The sequence below is a fragment of the Mauremys reevesii genome, unplaced genomic scaffold, assembly GCF_016161935.1.
Source record: "Mauremys reevesii isolate NIE-2019 unplaced genomic scaffold, ASM1616193v1 Contig77, whole genome shotgun sequence".
NCBI classification, from domain to species: domain Eukaryota; kingdom Metazoa; phylum Chordata; order Testudines; family Geoemydidae; genus Mauremys; species Mauremys reevesii.
The window spans coordinates 1-15,476 of NW_024100892.1; the positions used below are offsets into that span (position 1 = coordinate 1).

General features: G+C 48.4%; 1 long non-coding RNA gene across 1 annotated transcript; it reads right to left on the minus strand.

Annotated features, from left to right (window-relative positions):
* Positions 1 to 6,630: 6,630 nt before the first annotated feature.
* Positions 6,631 to 15,475, minus strand: LOC120394735. The gene is made up of 3 exons (XR_005592392.1): positions 15,292 to 15,475; positions 9,788 to 9,869; positions 6,631 to 6,651 (listed from the first exon to the last, which is right to left on the minus strand). It is a non-coding gene; the product is annotated as an uncharacterized LOC120394735 (long non-coding RNA).
* Between the last annotated feature and the right edge of the window lies 1 nt (position 15,476).

Below are 15,476 nucleotides of genomic sequence, written 5' to 3' on the forward strand. Positions count from 1 at the left end.
TTCTCCTTGCTCAGCATCTTCCTGCTGGGGTTTCTGCTCCTCATTCTCATTCACCATCACATCACCTGATGGGAGACAGAGAGAATCCAGACATAGGTCACTCCCGGAACTGGAAAGAAAGGAAATCTCAGAGAGAGAGATGGATAAAGGAGGAACCAAAATATGTGTGGGAGAGATCAAACCTATCAGGAGCTGATTTTCCCCACACCCTTCCCCAGAGGAGAAAGGAAGGGATCAGTTTTGGTCTGCATCTCACCAGAACACTCAGGGGAAAGCGAGATCGGGCAGGGACCTGCTGCCAGTTGTCAGTCACAATAGGAGGGAAGCCATGTAGGGCATCCCAAATGTTTCTTGCATTCCCAGACTGTGCGGCCTGCAGGCAAGAGGCGGGGTAGGGCTGCTGGGTTCAGCCCCCTGCCTGGAGGGGGAGGGCACTGAGGCGGGAAATGCTGGGCACGAGGCAGAGCCAGTAAGTGCCAAGCGAGGGGAGGGGCGCCTGGCCTGGGCTTGAGCTGCAGCTGGAGGGGTGTGTGTGTGTGTGTGAGTGCGACCTGCCCTGCCCTGACTGCTGCCCCCTTCCCTGGTCCAGGGACCTCCCCCCTGCCCCCTGGCTCCCTGCGGCCCCTGTGTTTGTGTTGGACAGTCACATCCAATCCCTTCAAACTGTCCCCCTTTTCCCCTTCCCTTAGTTCATGGGGGGGATGAGTCATAAAAACATTAAAATAATTTAAAAAATTGTTTGCTTTAATTGAAAAATTCTTAATAAAGTACCTCCCCCCCAACCCTTCCTTTTTGGCCCACAGCTTTTTTGACGGGGCAGTGCTGGGGAAGGAGGGTTTGTTTCCACCGGGCAGGTGGCGCGGGCGAGGGGGGGTTATGTGTTTTGGGGGGGGGGCCTGGGCAGCGCTGAGGGGGGGGTTCGGCAAGGCCGGGGGTGGGGGTGTTGGCCCTCAGCTGTTTTCTTTGGAGTAATATGGCCCTCGCCGCTTTACAAGTTGTGCAGGCCTGCATAAGGTTTCTCACCCGTGTGCGTTCTCCGATGTCTGATAAGGCTCGAGCGCTGATTGAAGTGTTTCCCGCACTCAGAGCACGTGTAGGGGTTCTCTCCAGTGTGGATTCTCCTATGTCTGATAACAGATGAGAGCAGACTAAAGCTTTTCCCGCACTCATGGCATCTATAAGGTTTCTCACCAATGTGGATTCTCCTATGTCTGATAAGGTTTGAGCTCCGACTGAAGGTTTTCCCACACTCATGGCATGTGTAGCGTGTCTCTTCCAAGTTGATTTGCTCACATGTAAGAAGGTCTGAGTGGCTACTGAAATCTTCCGATGGCCTGTGCTGACTCTCACAGGCTTTTGCTTTTTCTAGGAGTGCACAACTCCTGGACTCATTCCCTTTTGATCTTCCTGATAACGTCCCATGGGGTAATACTTGCTCAGTATCTTCCTGCTGGGGTTTCTCCCCATTCTCACTCACCATCCCAATACCTGATGGCAGACAGAGAGAATCCAGACTCAGGTCACTCCCTGCACCGGAGAGAAAGGAAATCTAAGAGTGGGGAATGGGAAAAGGGATGAACAGACCAAAATATGTGCGGGAGAGATCAAAGCTATCAGGAGCCGATTATCCCCAAACCTTTCCCCAGAGAAGAGAGAGGAAGGGATCAGTTCTGGGTCCTCATTGCACCAGAATTCTCAGGGAAAGCGAGATCGGGGAGGGACCTCCTGCCAGTTGTCAGTCAGGGTAGAGGGGAGCCATGAGTGACATCTGCCTAATGATTCCACATCTGCAGGGAACAATCTTGAACTTAGAGAGCTCACAAGGTCTTTGTAGGGCATCCCAAATGTTTCCTGTATTCATGGACAGTTTTTGACTTGGCTTAACCAATTCCTCACCTGTGCAGGCAGCTCTCGGGAGCACTTCTTTCTCAGAGCCCTGGAGGTCTGGGACCCACGGCTCTTCCCCTCGTTCCAGCTGCGAGATCACATCAGGTTTGGAAACTGGAAACCCTACACCAGGCAAAAAAAACAAGGGAAGTCAGTGGAATTTCTGGGATACTTGTCACAAAGAATAGTCCATGGTTTTAACCCCAGCTCATTTTTAAGCAGTAACTTCCCAAGGCCAGCTTCCTTGGCTCAAAGTGGCAGGAGAGTTATTTATGCCACTTATGCATATTATAAATCATATGCATTACCTTAGTGCCTAAGGGCCAGCTAACAGTGGGTCCCCATTGTGCTAGGCAAAGTACAAACAGAGAATAGTAGCTGGGCCATGCCCTGAAGAATTTACAGTCTAAATAGACTAGACAGACACAGAATGGGGGAAGGGGTAGAACCCCCCAGCAGAGTGAACTATGTGAAGGCAGAGGGACAGATCTGATGAACACAGGCATAGATCTTGAGACTATCGTATTTATTGTTATGACTAGGGCCAGTGTTTTCCGGAAATTGCCGCTATAAATGCATTTTTTCCCCAAAATTACTCTTCATTTCTGGAATCACCCTTCGTATCTGGAATTTCTGATCAGAGGGTGGGTGGGGCATGCAGGGTCACAGCCCCCCAGATTTCTGCCCAGAGACACCGAACTCCTCCCTAGGGCGCAGGGCAGAGGCTGGCTGTGGTTGAGACTTGCTGCCAATTTCTTTCCTCCTCATACAAGTCTGGGCTCAGCAAAACCACCATGGAGCTTCCCCTGGGTAGGGGGGGCCCTTGGCAATGGGACGTCGGGCTCCCTCATCAGACTGCAGAGCGGATGGCGCTCGCACCTGCTCTCGGCTGCGTCCACAGCACCTCTCCCCTGCACACAGCTGGTTCATGCCCTGTCTCCCCAGCACACAGCCGGCTCTAGGCTCTCAATGCCCAGTGTCTGGGCCCCACCTCCCCCACACAGCTGGCTCCTGTCCCCTCCCCCCAATGCATTTTCATGTTATAAAGGATTATATATTGCTCATGCTTGTCAATTACTCTGTTTTCATTGCCAGCAAACACTGGCCCTACTTATGACTGTTATCTGTATCTTTGAGCCATAGAATACTTCATAGACTATGATGCTGAGATGGGCCAGATGATAGCGGGGAGGGCTGGGATGGGTTTCCTGTGCAATCTGGTGTCACTAAGGGGTGATGAATGCCAGACCCTAAAGCTGGTTATGCAGACCTCCATCTTCTGAAGCTTTGCCCTATGAAGAAAGGGGCAGGGACTGATTTTACCTCTTTCAGGAGACTGAAGAAGACAGACTTTTTGGGGAGAAACAGCTGAGTTTGAGCTGATTGAGGGGGATATTTTGGGCTACAAACTGACATGACCTGATAACCCAGAGGTCAGCTTTTAAGGAAGGATTTAATACACTTCGGAAACAACCAGTGATTCCAAAGATGACTGATGAGGGGCAATGGTAAATATGCATTTAGATGCTTTTCTTGTTTTATATCTTTTCCCCAGAAGACACACTGACACTGTCATGGACCCATAGGATCGGTGCAATGCCCTGGCTTTGAAACAGTCCTTGGGAGGTGCCCCTTGAGTGCACTAGACCCCCAATGGGTCCCACTCTTCCACAAGGACAGGCCATGTAGCTTCAGCACCTGAGACTGAGCCTCTGGCTTCAACACTCCTATTTCAACCTGTGAGCTCTGCCAGCAGGTCCCAGCTGAACGACATTCCTGTACACAGACTGTTCCTCAGTCAATGCACAGAGCAAGTTTTTGCTGTGACACTGGGCAGACTTTTAAAACATAGCAGGGTTTATTAGTCAACTAAAACACAGCATCGGAAAGTCCTTAGGACAGGGAAGTGAAGAAGACAATACAGTCCATACTGGCCAATGCCCTTGAGCCATGCTGCAGTAGAAAATGCTTTGGTTTCCTTTCACTGTGCCTGTTCATTTGTCTTCGCTCCGGCAGGGCTCCCTGCGCCTGCGAGCCCAGTTCTTCCTGCTCCCAAGAACGTAACGAGTCCATGTATGCTTCACTCAGCCAAGGGGAGATCCTCCCATGGACAGGTGACAATTAGTCCCTTGTCTCTGTTGGGTATTCCATTGATGTAGGTTGGCCCCAGCCAGTCCTTAATGACCCATTCATATCACCCCATGACAGATACATGACAAAACACCTCATGTCTCCTGCTCTTTCTAATCATAGCAATACCAATCAGAGAGGGAAACTGAGGTGTGTATTGGCATCATACAAGTATCACCAAAATTCCCGCCTCTCTCACACACACACTGCTCACAGCCCTTGGAGAGAAAGCAAAGCACAGGAACTGGGGGTTAGTCCAGCAAACACAGTGGAGGACAAGCTGCAAGCCTCAAACCCTGGTCAAAAAGGAGAGGCATGTGGGTCCCTACGCATAGAGAGGGGCTGGCTAGAGGCCTGATACCTGAGAGGCCATTCCTTGAGCACCACATGGAGGCAGATCAAAGGCTTAGCTACTCCATAACTGTGACATTGCAAAAGCACACCCGTGATCGATTTAGTGGGTGAAGTAAACACCTGCTAAATCGACTTCAGATTGCTCTCCAGTTGACCCCTGTACTCTATCTAGATGAGAAGAGTAAAGTAAGTCGACCCCCTGCAGCATACGCCCTGTGGTAACGCGATCTAAGGTACGCTGACTCCAGCTACTTTATTCACGTAGCTGGAGTTGCGCAGCGTAGGTCGACTGACTGCAGTAGTGTAAACATAGCCAAAGCTTGCTACAGTTAAGGGCCTTATATTAGGTGGAGGCTTTGTGGGAGTAGCTATGCTGAAGTCTGGGATTTATCTGCATAGGCCTAAGGAGAGAATCCCAAGTCAGATATTTTGCACCCTCATTTTGAGAGACTAACGAGTAACCACAAACAGGTGCAATACCCACAGGATTCTGAAAGCGGGGGTGGGCTTTAGCAATCAGGTTGCTATGCAGTATCTCAGCAGTTGGACGCATTCATATATTGGAATTATTAATAACTAAGTGATGTAAATCGTGAGTATTAATGCTTGATGCTAAATTATGGACTTCCCAAAGGCCACATATGGGTTGGGGCAGCTATTGACATTATTGTAATCAGAGTAAAGGAGCAGATATGGTATATAGCCATCCTATTACCATAATAAAGTGGATAAATTACCTTTCCTAGTGACCATTTTTTCATTTTGTTGGGTCCCTGAGATAGGGTCAACGGAAGCAGAGCCTCCCTTCTGATGGGCTCCCTTGCCCCTCGATCTTTGTTTCCAACGGTGTCCATAACTTGTAAGTATGCACAGGGCAAGACCCTCTTTACTATCTAGTCTAATTGTTATGTGTATTGAGCCTTGCCTATGACTTCAATTATAACTGTCTGTATTAAATCACGTTTCTGTGTGTTTCACCAAATGTCATCCCCTCAATACACTGTGAGTGGCCATGTACAAGGACAAGCTGTACCCCAATACGTAATCTTATAGGCATAAAAATTTTACAGGCTACACCACCACCCTGTGACATCATCAACAAAGTGCCCATTTGTGCCTGGGTAGCGGCCCCGCGATGGGAGGGAGGATGCAGCAAGGACTCCGGAGCGGTGGCCAGGGTCGCTGTGCACAGAGATGGGGAGGTTATACGGGGAGGGGGGTAATGAGCGGGAGAGGGAGGTCAAGAGTTAAAATAATAATATTTAGGAAAAAAATTTATAATGAAGCGAAACTGAACAGAAATAAAACCGGAGTGTAGGCCCTAAAGCTTGGGTAGGGATTCGGGGTTAAAGATCTGGGATTCCCCATAGCTCCAGATCCCTAAACCTCTCCTCCCTCCCACTGACCCACCCAACCCACGTCCTGGGTGCCCTTCCTCAACACTCCCCTCCTCTTCGTCCCATTACTCTCAGCCTGCACCACCTCCCGGCACCTTGGAAACTACTTGCCTTTCCTCCTCGTCTATCACAACCTCACCCCTCCCTGCTGCTTCTTAGCTCTAACCCTGCACACACCCTCCCCATGTCCTGGCACCCCAGAATTATCTACTCCCTGCTTCTCCTCCCCTCCCCCAGCTCTGTTCTCCCTTCACCCGTGGGGTCCTGAATGGCAACATTATACGCTCTCCTATCAAAAACAACAAGGAGTCCAGTGGTGGCACCTTAAAGACTAACGGATTTATTTGGGCATCAGCTTTCGTGGGTAAAAAACTTCACTTCTTTAGCTGCATCTCCTATCAAAAGAGGAGCTCATCTGCCTGTCACACAAGCCAGGCATGAGTCATACACCTATTTACTCAATGTAGAATTCTACAGCCAGCATATTTTCCTATTGAAAAGGCATCAAAGCTACAGTTATTAATGTAGTTACTAATGTAGCCAATAAGGATACATTTAATGCAATTTTAAAATGACTGACAGCACCAAAAAAGGCACATGTCCAAAAATGATACTTATGTATGGGAGATAAGGCAAAAAAGGGGGGCAAGGAAACTTGTCAAAACTTGTATGACAAATAAAGGTATAAAGTTATCACTACTCGGGTTCTTCAGAGACCCCACAGCTTCTAATAACCCAGGGGACAGGACTCCTCACCCAGCAAGACCACCGTCTCATAGTTCTCCTGCATGACATCCCTGTAGAGGGCTCTCTGAGTGGGGTCCAGCAGAGCCCATTCCTCTCTGGTGAAGTACACAGCCACCTCCTCGAAGGTCACCGGCCCCTGAAAGAGAAAGAGTCCAACACTCAGTACCTGCTGCCCCACTCACAGTCCCATTATTCACAGAACAGCAGCACCAGGTAAATGGAAGCTCCATAGCGCACATGTTAACAGAGTCCCACCCCACCTTGTCTAGAGCATTCAGGAGGCATCAGAGGGTAGAAAGAGAAAAAGTTTGTGTCTCCCAGCTGACAGACGGAGGCAGGGTCTTCACATTTATCACATACCTACTAGCCAGAGCTTTATATAGGAGATGGGGCTGTTTCTGGACCCTGCTGGTGTCTCCCTGGTAGGAATGCCAACATTCTCCAAATAAAATATATGGAAGAAAGGGGAAGTCAATAGTAAAGAGTGTAAGTGAGAAGGTCAGAATTGTAGAAAACTGGCTATAAGAAATCAATGGAAATACGAAGGAAGTTTTTAAAAGTATATTAAGTACAAAATGAATCCTAACAAAGGTAGTGGTAAATTACTACATTAAATTTCCAAATGGCAGAATTATAAAAAATAATGCTGAAGAGGTAAAAGTCCTCAATAAATATTTCTCCCCTGGATTTGGAGAAAAACAGATGCTGTAACTCATATCATAAGATGTTGACGACGACCCTCTTTCCATTCCTACAAGAACTCACGAGGACGTTAAACAGCAGCTATTAAAGTTAGACACGTTTAAATCAGCAGGTCCAGATAACTTGTATCCAAGAGTTTTAAAAGGCTTGGTGGAGCGGGTACCCATAGCAGTGCCTCTGTGTGCCAACATCTTTATGGCTGACTTATAACAACGCTTCCTTAGCTCTCGTTCCCTAACGCCCCTACTCTACTTACGTTACACTGATGACATCTTCATCATCTGGACCCATGGAAAGGAAGCCCTTGAGGAATTACACCATCTTTTCAATAATTTCCATCCCACCATCAACCTCAGCCTAAACCAATCCACACAAGCGGTCCATTTCCTAGACACTACTGTGCTAATAAGCGATGCTCACATAAACGCCACCCTATACCAGAAACCCACTGACTGCTATACTTACCTACATGCCTCCAGCTTCCATCCGCGACACACCACACAATCCATTGCCTACAGCCAAGCTCTAAGATACAACCACATTTGCTCCAATCCCTCAGACAGAGACAAACACCTACAAGATCTGTATCGAGCATTCTTACAAGTACACTACCCACCTGCTGAAGTGAAGAAACAGATTGACAGAGCCAGAAGAGTACCCAGAAGTCACCAACTACAGGACAGGCCCAATAAAGAAAACAACAGAACACCACTAGCCATCACCTACAGCCCCCAACTAAAACCTCTCCAGCGCATCAAAGATCTACAACCTATCCTTAAAGATGATCCCTCATTCTCACAGATCTTGGGAGACAGGCCAGTCCTCGCTTACAGACAGCCCCCAAACCTGAAGCAAATACTCACCAGCAACCGCACACCATACAACATAAACACTAACCCAGGAACCTATCCTTGCAACAAAGCCCGATGCCAGCTCTGTCCACATATCTATTCAAGTGACACCATCATAGAACCTAATCACATCAGCCACGCCATCAGGGGCTCGTTCACCTGCACATCTACCAACGGGATATGTGCCATCATGTGCCAGCAATGCTCCTCTGCCATGTACATTGGCCAAACCGGACAGTCTCTACGCAAAAGACTAAATGGACACAAATCTGGCATCAGGAATCATAACATTCAAAAACCAGTGGGAGAACACTTCAACCTGTTTAACCACTCAGTGGCAGACTTGACAGTGGCAATTTTGCAACAAAAATACTTCAAAAACAGACTCCAAAGAGAGACTGCTGAACTCGAATTAATATGCAAATTAGATACAATTAACTTAGGTTTAAACAGAGACTGGGAATGGTTGGGTCATTACACTAATTGAATCTATTTCCCTATGTTAAGTTCTCCTCACACCTTCTATTGGTCATCTCAATTATCACTTCAAAAGTTTTTTTTCCTCCTGCTGATGATAGCTCATCTCAATTGATTAGACTCTTCCAGTTGGTATGCATACTTCCACCTTTTCATGTTCTCTGTATGTATAAATATCTCCTGTCTGTGTGTTCCATTCTATGCATCCGAAGAAATGAGCTGTAGCTCACGAAAGCTTATGCTCAAATAAATTTGTTAGCCTCTGAGGTGCCACAAGTACTCCTGTTCTTTTTGCGGATACAGACTAACACGGCTGCTACTCTGAAACCTGTATGACATGTGTAATCCTGTGAATAATAGATAGGGGTGGGTATACTATCAGTATGGGTATTTCTATTACTTAATAAGGGTTGGGAGGGTATTGTAATGGATGTAGGCGTGTACATACTAACTGAGATAAAAGGAGAGTGATGTAACTAATCCAGTGCTTACTCAACAATTGGGTTGAGGGGAACAAGTATTGCAATAAAGAAGCCTGTACTCGTATCTGCCTCCGGATCAACCTGCTCCTTTATTCTTCTAACAATAATCACTTCAAATCGATCTTTCTGCAGTTAATAAACTCATTTTATGCTTTATCTTAGCCAGTGTTAAGTATTTTGAATGAAGTGTCCGGGGAAAATCTGAGCTTGGTTAGCACAAGCTTGTTGTGCACATCTTTCCCATACTGAGGGGAAGGCAAATTATATTAATGAGATTACATTATAGAGATCCCCTGTGCACTATAAGATGGTATAATTCTGGATTTCTACTACAGCAGGTGTGCAAGGTTGGGGAGCTGGGAAATTGGCTGCTGTCTCTATCTGTCCTTGAGTGGCTTAGGTAAAGCACTCAGGTAGCTTAGTTGGGTGTATGGCGCCACCTGCTGTCATGCTGGGTGATAACAGGGCCTGGAGAAGCTGACAATCTCCAGCAAAGCAGTGTGAGAAGGGCCAGCCCAGCTTGAGGGTTAGAGGGCACAGCAGTTCCCAGAAGCCCCCCAGACCGCACCCTAGGGGTGACAACCCATCACACCCTACATTACACAAGTCTCAGCGGGTTTGTCACATCCTGTCCCCTCCCTTTCTCCACCCTCAATATTTCCTGCCTCCCACCACCTCCAGCAGCTCCCACCCTCCAATGCATTTACTGCTCCTCTCCCTCCAAGCAGAGCCCACCACCAGCTCCATGATAATCTCTTACCTGAGCCAGCTCCATTGCAGCCATTTCCTGCCCCCTGGGAGGACGGGATGATCTGGAGCAAACGTGGACGTTAGTCTGTAGCCTGTCAGGGCGAGAAGGGCAATGAGAGAGAATTCAGACGGGGTTTTCATCCATTCCACAAGCCGATTCCCCCCAGGATTTTTCCCTGCTAATGGACATTCTAGGTTCTGCCACACTGTGAAGAACAGAGTGACCTTATTCCAGTACAGGCCTAGCCCCCTCCCACCAGGGTGTAACCCTCTGAGAAATCGTGAAACCCTCCCAGTAACAGTCTCTTTTACACTTATCAAGTTTGTGGACAATACCAAGCTGGGAGTGGTAGCAAGTGGTTTGGAGGATAGGATTAAAATTCAAAATTATCTGGACAAACTGGAGAAATGGTCTGAAGTAAATATCAATAGGGACACCTGCAAAGTACACCGCTTACGAAGGAACAATCAGTTGCATACGTACAAAATGGGAAATGACTGCGTAGGAAGGAGTGCTGCAGAAAGGGATCTGGGGGTCATAGTGGATCACAAGCTAAATATGAGCCAACAGTGTAACACTGCTGCAAAAAAAAGAAAACATCATTCTGGGATGTATTAGCAGGAGTACTGTAAGCGAGATACGAGAAATAACTCTTCTGCTCTATTTCACACTGATTAGGCCACAACTGGAGTACTGTGTCCAGTTGTGGGTGCCACATTTCAGGAAAGATGTGGACAAAGTGGAGAAAGTCCAGAGAAGAGCAAGAAAAATGATTAAAAGTCTAGAAAACATGACCTATGAGGGAAGATTGAAAACACTGTTTGTTTAGTCTGGAGACGAGAAGCCTGAGAGGGGACATGGTAATAGTTTTCAAGTACATAAAAGGTCGTTACAAAGATGCGGGAGAAAAATTGTTCTTCTTAACCTCTGAGGGTAGGATTAGAAGCAATGGCTTTAAATTGCAGCAAGGGTGGTTTAGGATGGAGATTAGGGAAAAAACTTCCTTACTGTCAGAGTGGTTAAACACTGGAATAAATTGCGTAGGGAGGTTGTGGAATCTCCATCATTGGGGATTTTTAAGAGCAGGCTAGACAAACACCTCTCAGGCATGGTCTAGATAATACTTAGTCCTGCCTTGAGTGCAGGGGACTGGACTGGTGACCTCTCGAGGTCCCTTCCAGTTCTATGATTCTATGAACCAAAGGCCAGAGAAGAGCAGAATCAAAGGAGTCACTTTGGGGGATTCTCCCTGTCATTGTCCCCAAGGCAGCTGTCTCGGGTTTACAAAGTTGTTGGATGCTCCAGCCTTTATACAGTCTCTCCTGGGAGTGCCCCCTTCATGGGCTGGGCCTAGGTTTAGCTTTTGGCAAGTGTGACCCTGGGGGCTCTGAGACTGGGCCTTCTTGCCACAGCACATCTTGTTTCTTTCTGTGCCTCCCAGTGAGTCCAAATGAGCAGATACTCCTCAGACAGACTGTGAACATAAAAATGGCCGACTGCATCATAGCACTGGTCCATCTAGCTCAGTGGCCAATGCCAGGTGCTTCAGAGGGAAAGAACAGAAAAATCATCAAGTGATCCATCCCCTGCCACCCATTCCCAGCTTCTGGCAAAGAGGCTAGACACACCATCCCTGCCCATCCTGCCTCTGACACTGGCAGATGAGGTGTTAGCTCTTGCAAAAGCCCCCATGTCTTAATTGAACATGGACAAACACAGAGCTGGAATCAGTCTGACTCACCTATGTTAGTATTGTTAAAAGAGGTATTAGAATTGTAAGAATGTGTTTAGACTTTATTGAATGCTTGTGAGTTGGTGTCTGGGTTAGTATCTGACTAGTTGCAGGGGGCTGGACTAGATGACTTCCTGAGGTCCCTTCCAACCCTGATATTCTATGATTCTATGACTGGCGGTAACCTGGAAGTGAAATAACCAAAGCAAGTTAAGAAGAGAGCAGCATCGGTGGGGGTAAAACATTAAATGGAAAGAACTGACTATGCAAAAAGGAACATCGCAAACTATCAGAGCCCCAGACCCCCGCCCAACAGAACCCACCCCACGCACGCAGATCAAGCTGGGTCCCTAAAGTTGCCCAGCCCGTCTGGCAGTGAGCGCTGCGTGTTCCAGGCGGAGCTATGGTGTGTCACGTCTGCTCTGCTGACGTGTTGCCTCGTGCGGAAGGCGCCACGGCCACAGGGAGCAGAGACATGGACTCCTACAAAACACAATCCCAGATACACCTCCAATGCCGCCTCCCCCCCCGCCTCCCATCTCTTTCCCCACCTCCACATGGCCATTCTCAGCCCATTGCTAACAGTTCCTCCCAGCCTTCAGCACTATAAATAAATAAAACATGGTGTTACAAAAGGTAGATTTTGCCAGAGAAACGTGATCTGGACGTCAATAAGTCTTTTTATACAGTTCCACATGAAACTATTCGTTAAATTGGAGAAGATGGGGATTAATATGAGAACCGAAAGGTCAATAAAGAATTGGTTAAAGGGGGGTCTACAAGGGGGTCATATTGAATGGTGAGTTGTCAGGCTGGAGGGAGTTACTAGTGGAGTTCCTCAGATCAGTCTTGGAATCAATCTTACTCAACACTTTTATTAGTGATCTTGGCACAAGAAGTGGGAGTGGGACATAAAGCTGGGAGGATTGCCAATATGGAGGAGGACAGGAAAATCATAAAAGAAAATCTGCACATCCTTGAAAGTTGGAGTAATAGAAATGGGATGAAAATTAATAGTGCACAAATTCTAGTTGTTAGTCCCCAAGTGCATAATTTTGCAATAAGCTGGGGATTTATCAACTGGAAGTGACAGAGGAGGAGAAAGACCTGGGTGTATTGGTTGATCACAGGATAATTATGAGCTGTCAACGTGATGCGGCTGTGAAATAGGTTAATGCAGTCCTAGAATACATCAGGCGAGGTATTTCCAGCAGACACATGAAAGGGTTAGTACTGTTATACAAGGCACTGATGAGACCTCATCTGAAATACACCTCTACCTTCTGCCCTTAAAGTCTGAGAGTCTATCAACTGTGCCTTGCGTTGCACAGACACTGATGGAGATCAGGGCCCCATCGTGCTGCGCATGGCAGAGACCCTGACTGAGATCAGCACCCGCATGGTGCTGGGCTCTGCACAGACAGAGAGGGACAGTCCTTGCCCCAAAGAGATCACAGTCCAAGTAGACAATGGGCAGGAGGAAAACAGAAAGGGGCTGTGACTTCCCCCAGGCCACCAAGCAGGTCAGGGACAGAGCCAGGAACAGACCTTGGTAACTCCAGAGCCCCATCACCCGCAGCTTGGAAAGGTCCCAGACCCCATTGTATTAGGCTGCAGGAACAGGTGGTTTGTCCATGGATGCACAGGCTGTCCTGGCAGGGCAGCTCAGCGGCAGTCCCTGCACACACCTGGGGTGTGTGTCATGGGTCAGGAGAAGTCAGTGTCCAGTGCTGTGGCGCTGTGCTCCTGGCTCATACTTCACTGCTACCCCTCCCTTGCCAGCTGCACTGTTCAGCCAGCCCCAGGCCTCAGTGAGATCACTGCCTCCCTCCCCCGCCCCCACCAAACCTTCAAACCGGGACATGGTGCACCAGTGCCAATCCGAGTGCACTAGTGTAAATTCTGTCAAACTAAGGGTTTGCACCAGTGCCTAAAACACCAGTGTGGCAGAGACCTTCAGTGCCCAAAACAGCAGTACGGTGGCACTAGAACTGGGATCTAGTTCTAGCTCTGTCACGGACAGCCTGGGTGACCTTGGACACATCAATGTTTCTCCTCCCAACTTTAAGCTATTTACCCAGCTGCCCACTCACTGGGGTCTCCTCTCTCTCCAGAGCTGCTCACCACTCAAATCTGTGGGGGGGGTCCCCAGAGCTAAGGCAGTTCACCTCTGGAATAGTCTTACAAGGGGGGCTGGGGAGTCTCTTTCCCTGGAAGTTTTTAAGAACAAGTAGGACAAAGCTCTGTCAGAGACAATCTACATAGACTTGGTCCTGCCTCAGCAGAGAGAGCTGGACTTGATGACATCTTGAGGTCCTGTCCAGCACTACATTTCTATGATGCTATGAAATAGATACGTATAAAACACAACGTACAGAGTAAAACCCACCACAACATAATGTCAGGCAATTCGGGGGGGGGGGGGGGAACAACCCACACTCCACAGCATAAAATGGCAATACAAAAGGGGAAAAAAGCAAAACAATGAAAACTAACACACCCTAGGAGAAAAGTAAACAAGGGAAAAGAGCTCAGCTCAAACTAACACAACACAGGCACCAAACAAGCTGAGGCAAAACAATGCACCATAAAACTGCTACACAACATGGTGCATCACAGTTCCAAATGGCACCATGCAAAACAGCTCAGCGTAGAACAGGACACAGCACAGAAGAGAATTATTTCAGTGTAGGCCTGGAAGGGATCTTGAGAGGGCGTCTACTCCAGCCCCCTGTGATGAGGCAGAACCAAGTATCCCTAGACATTCCCAGACTGGTGTATCTCTAACCTGGTCTTAGAAACCTCCAGTGAAGGAAATGCCACAGCCTCCCTTGGAAGCCAATGCAAGGCAGACACAGCTCAAAACAAGCTGTACACACACGCTCTGGGCCTGGGGTTAAGGGGAAGAGGCAAGAATTCAAACAATCTGGGTTCAGTTCCCAGTTTTGCCCCAAATTCTCCATGGAAACTTGAGCAAATTACTTCAGCTCTTGGAGCATCAGTTTCCCCATCTGTAAAATGGAGAGTCGCCTCCCACCATTGGCCTATTTAGCCTCTGAGCTTTTTGTGGCAAGGCCTCTCTGTCCCTGTGGGCACGTCTACGCTGCAGTCAGACACCGGCGGCTGGCCCGTGCCCGCTGACTTGGGCGCACACGGCTCGGGCTGTGGGGCTGTTTAATGGTGGTGTCCATGTTCCGGCTGGAGCTGCAGCCCAAGGTCTGGCACCCTCCCACCTCGCAGGGTCCTACAGCCTGGCTCCAGCCTGAGCCCAGACATCTACCCGGCAATTAACCAGCCCCTTCGCCTGAGCCCTGTGAGCCTGAGGCAGCTGCCATGGGCCAGCTGGGGGGTTTAATGGCAGGGTAGAGATACCCTGGGTGTCTGTTCAGCACCTGTCACAATGGGGACCATGATCTCGGTCAGTGTCTGTGCAGAGCCCTGACCAACAGGGGGCCTGATCTCAGTTGGGGCTCTGCAAACCCTAGCATTACAGGATCCCGGATTTTGTTTGGGGTACCTGGAGCATCTGGCAAAATGTAGGACTGGGATCTCTTTCATGGTCTGTGCAGTGCCCAGTACAGTGGTACAACATGATCTGGGTTGGGATCACTGCAGTGCCAGACCCCAACGAGGTCACAGATCTCAGTTGAGGTCTCTGAAGTGCCCAGCACAATGGATGCAGCAGTTTGGGTCGTAGTCGTGCACTGCCTGGCACAAGGGGGGCCGTGATCTCGGTCCAGGGCTCAGTTTAATCTAGCACAACAGTGGGGTCTGATCTCACCTGGGGTCTCTGCAGCGCCTGGCAGACCAGGGCCATGCTCAGTACGATAAGAACCCTGATCTCGGTCATACACCTGGAGAAAAAAGCGGGAAGATTTTCGAGAATTTGATATCAGTATTTCAGAACTGAGGAGAAAATGGGGCACAAACTAAATATTTGCCAACATAAGAGAGAAGCACCAACAT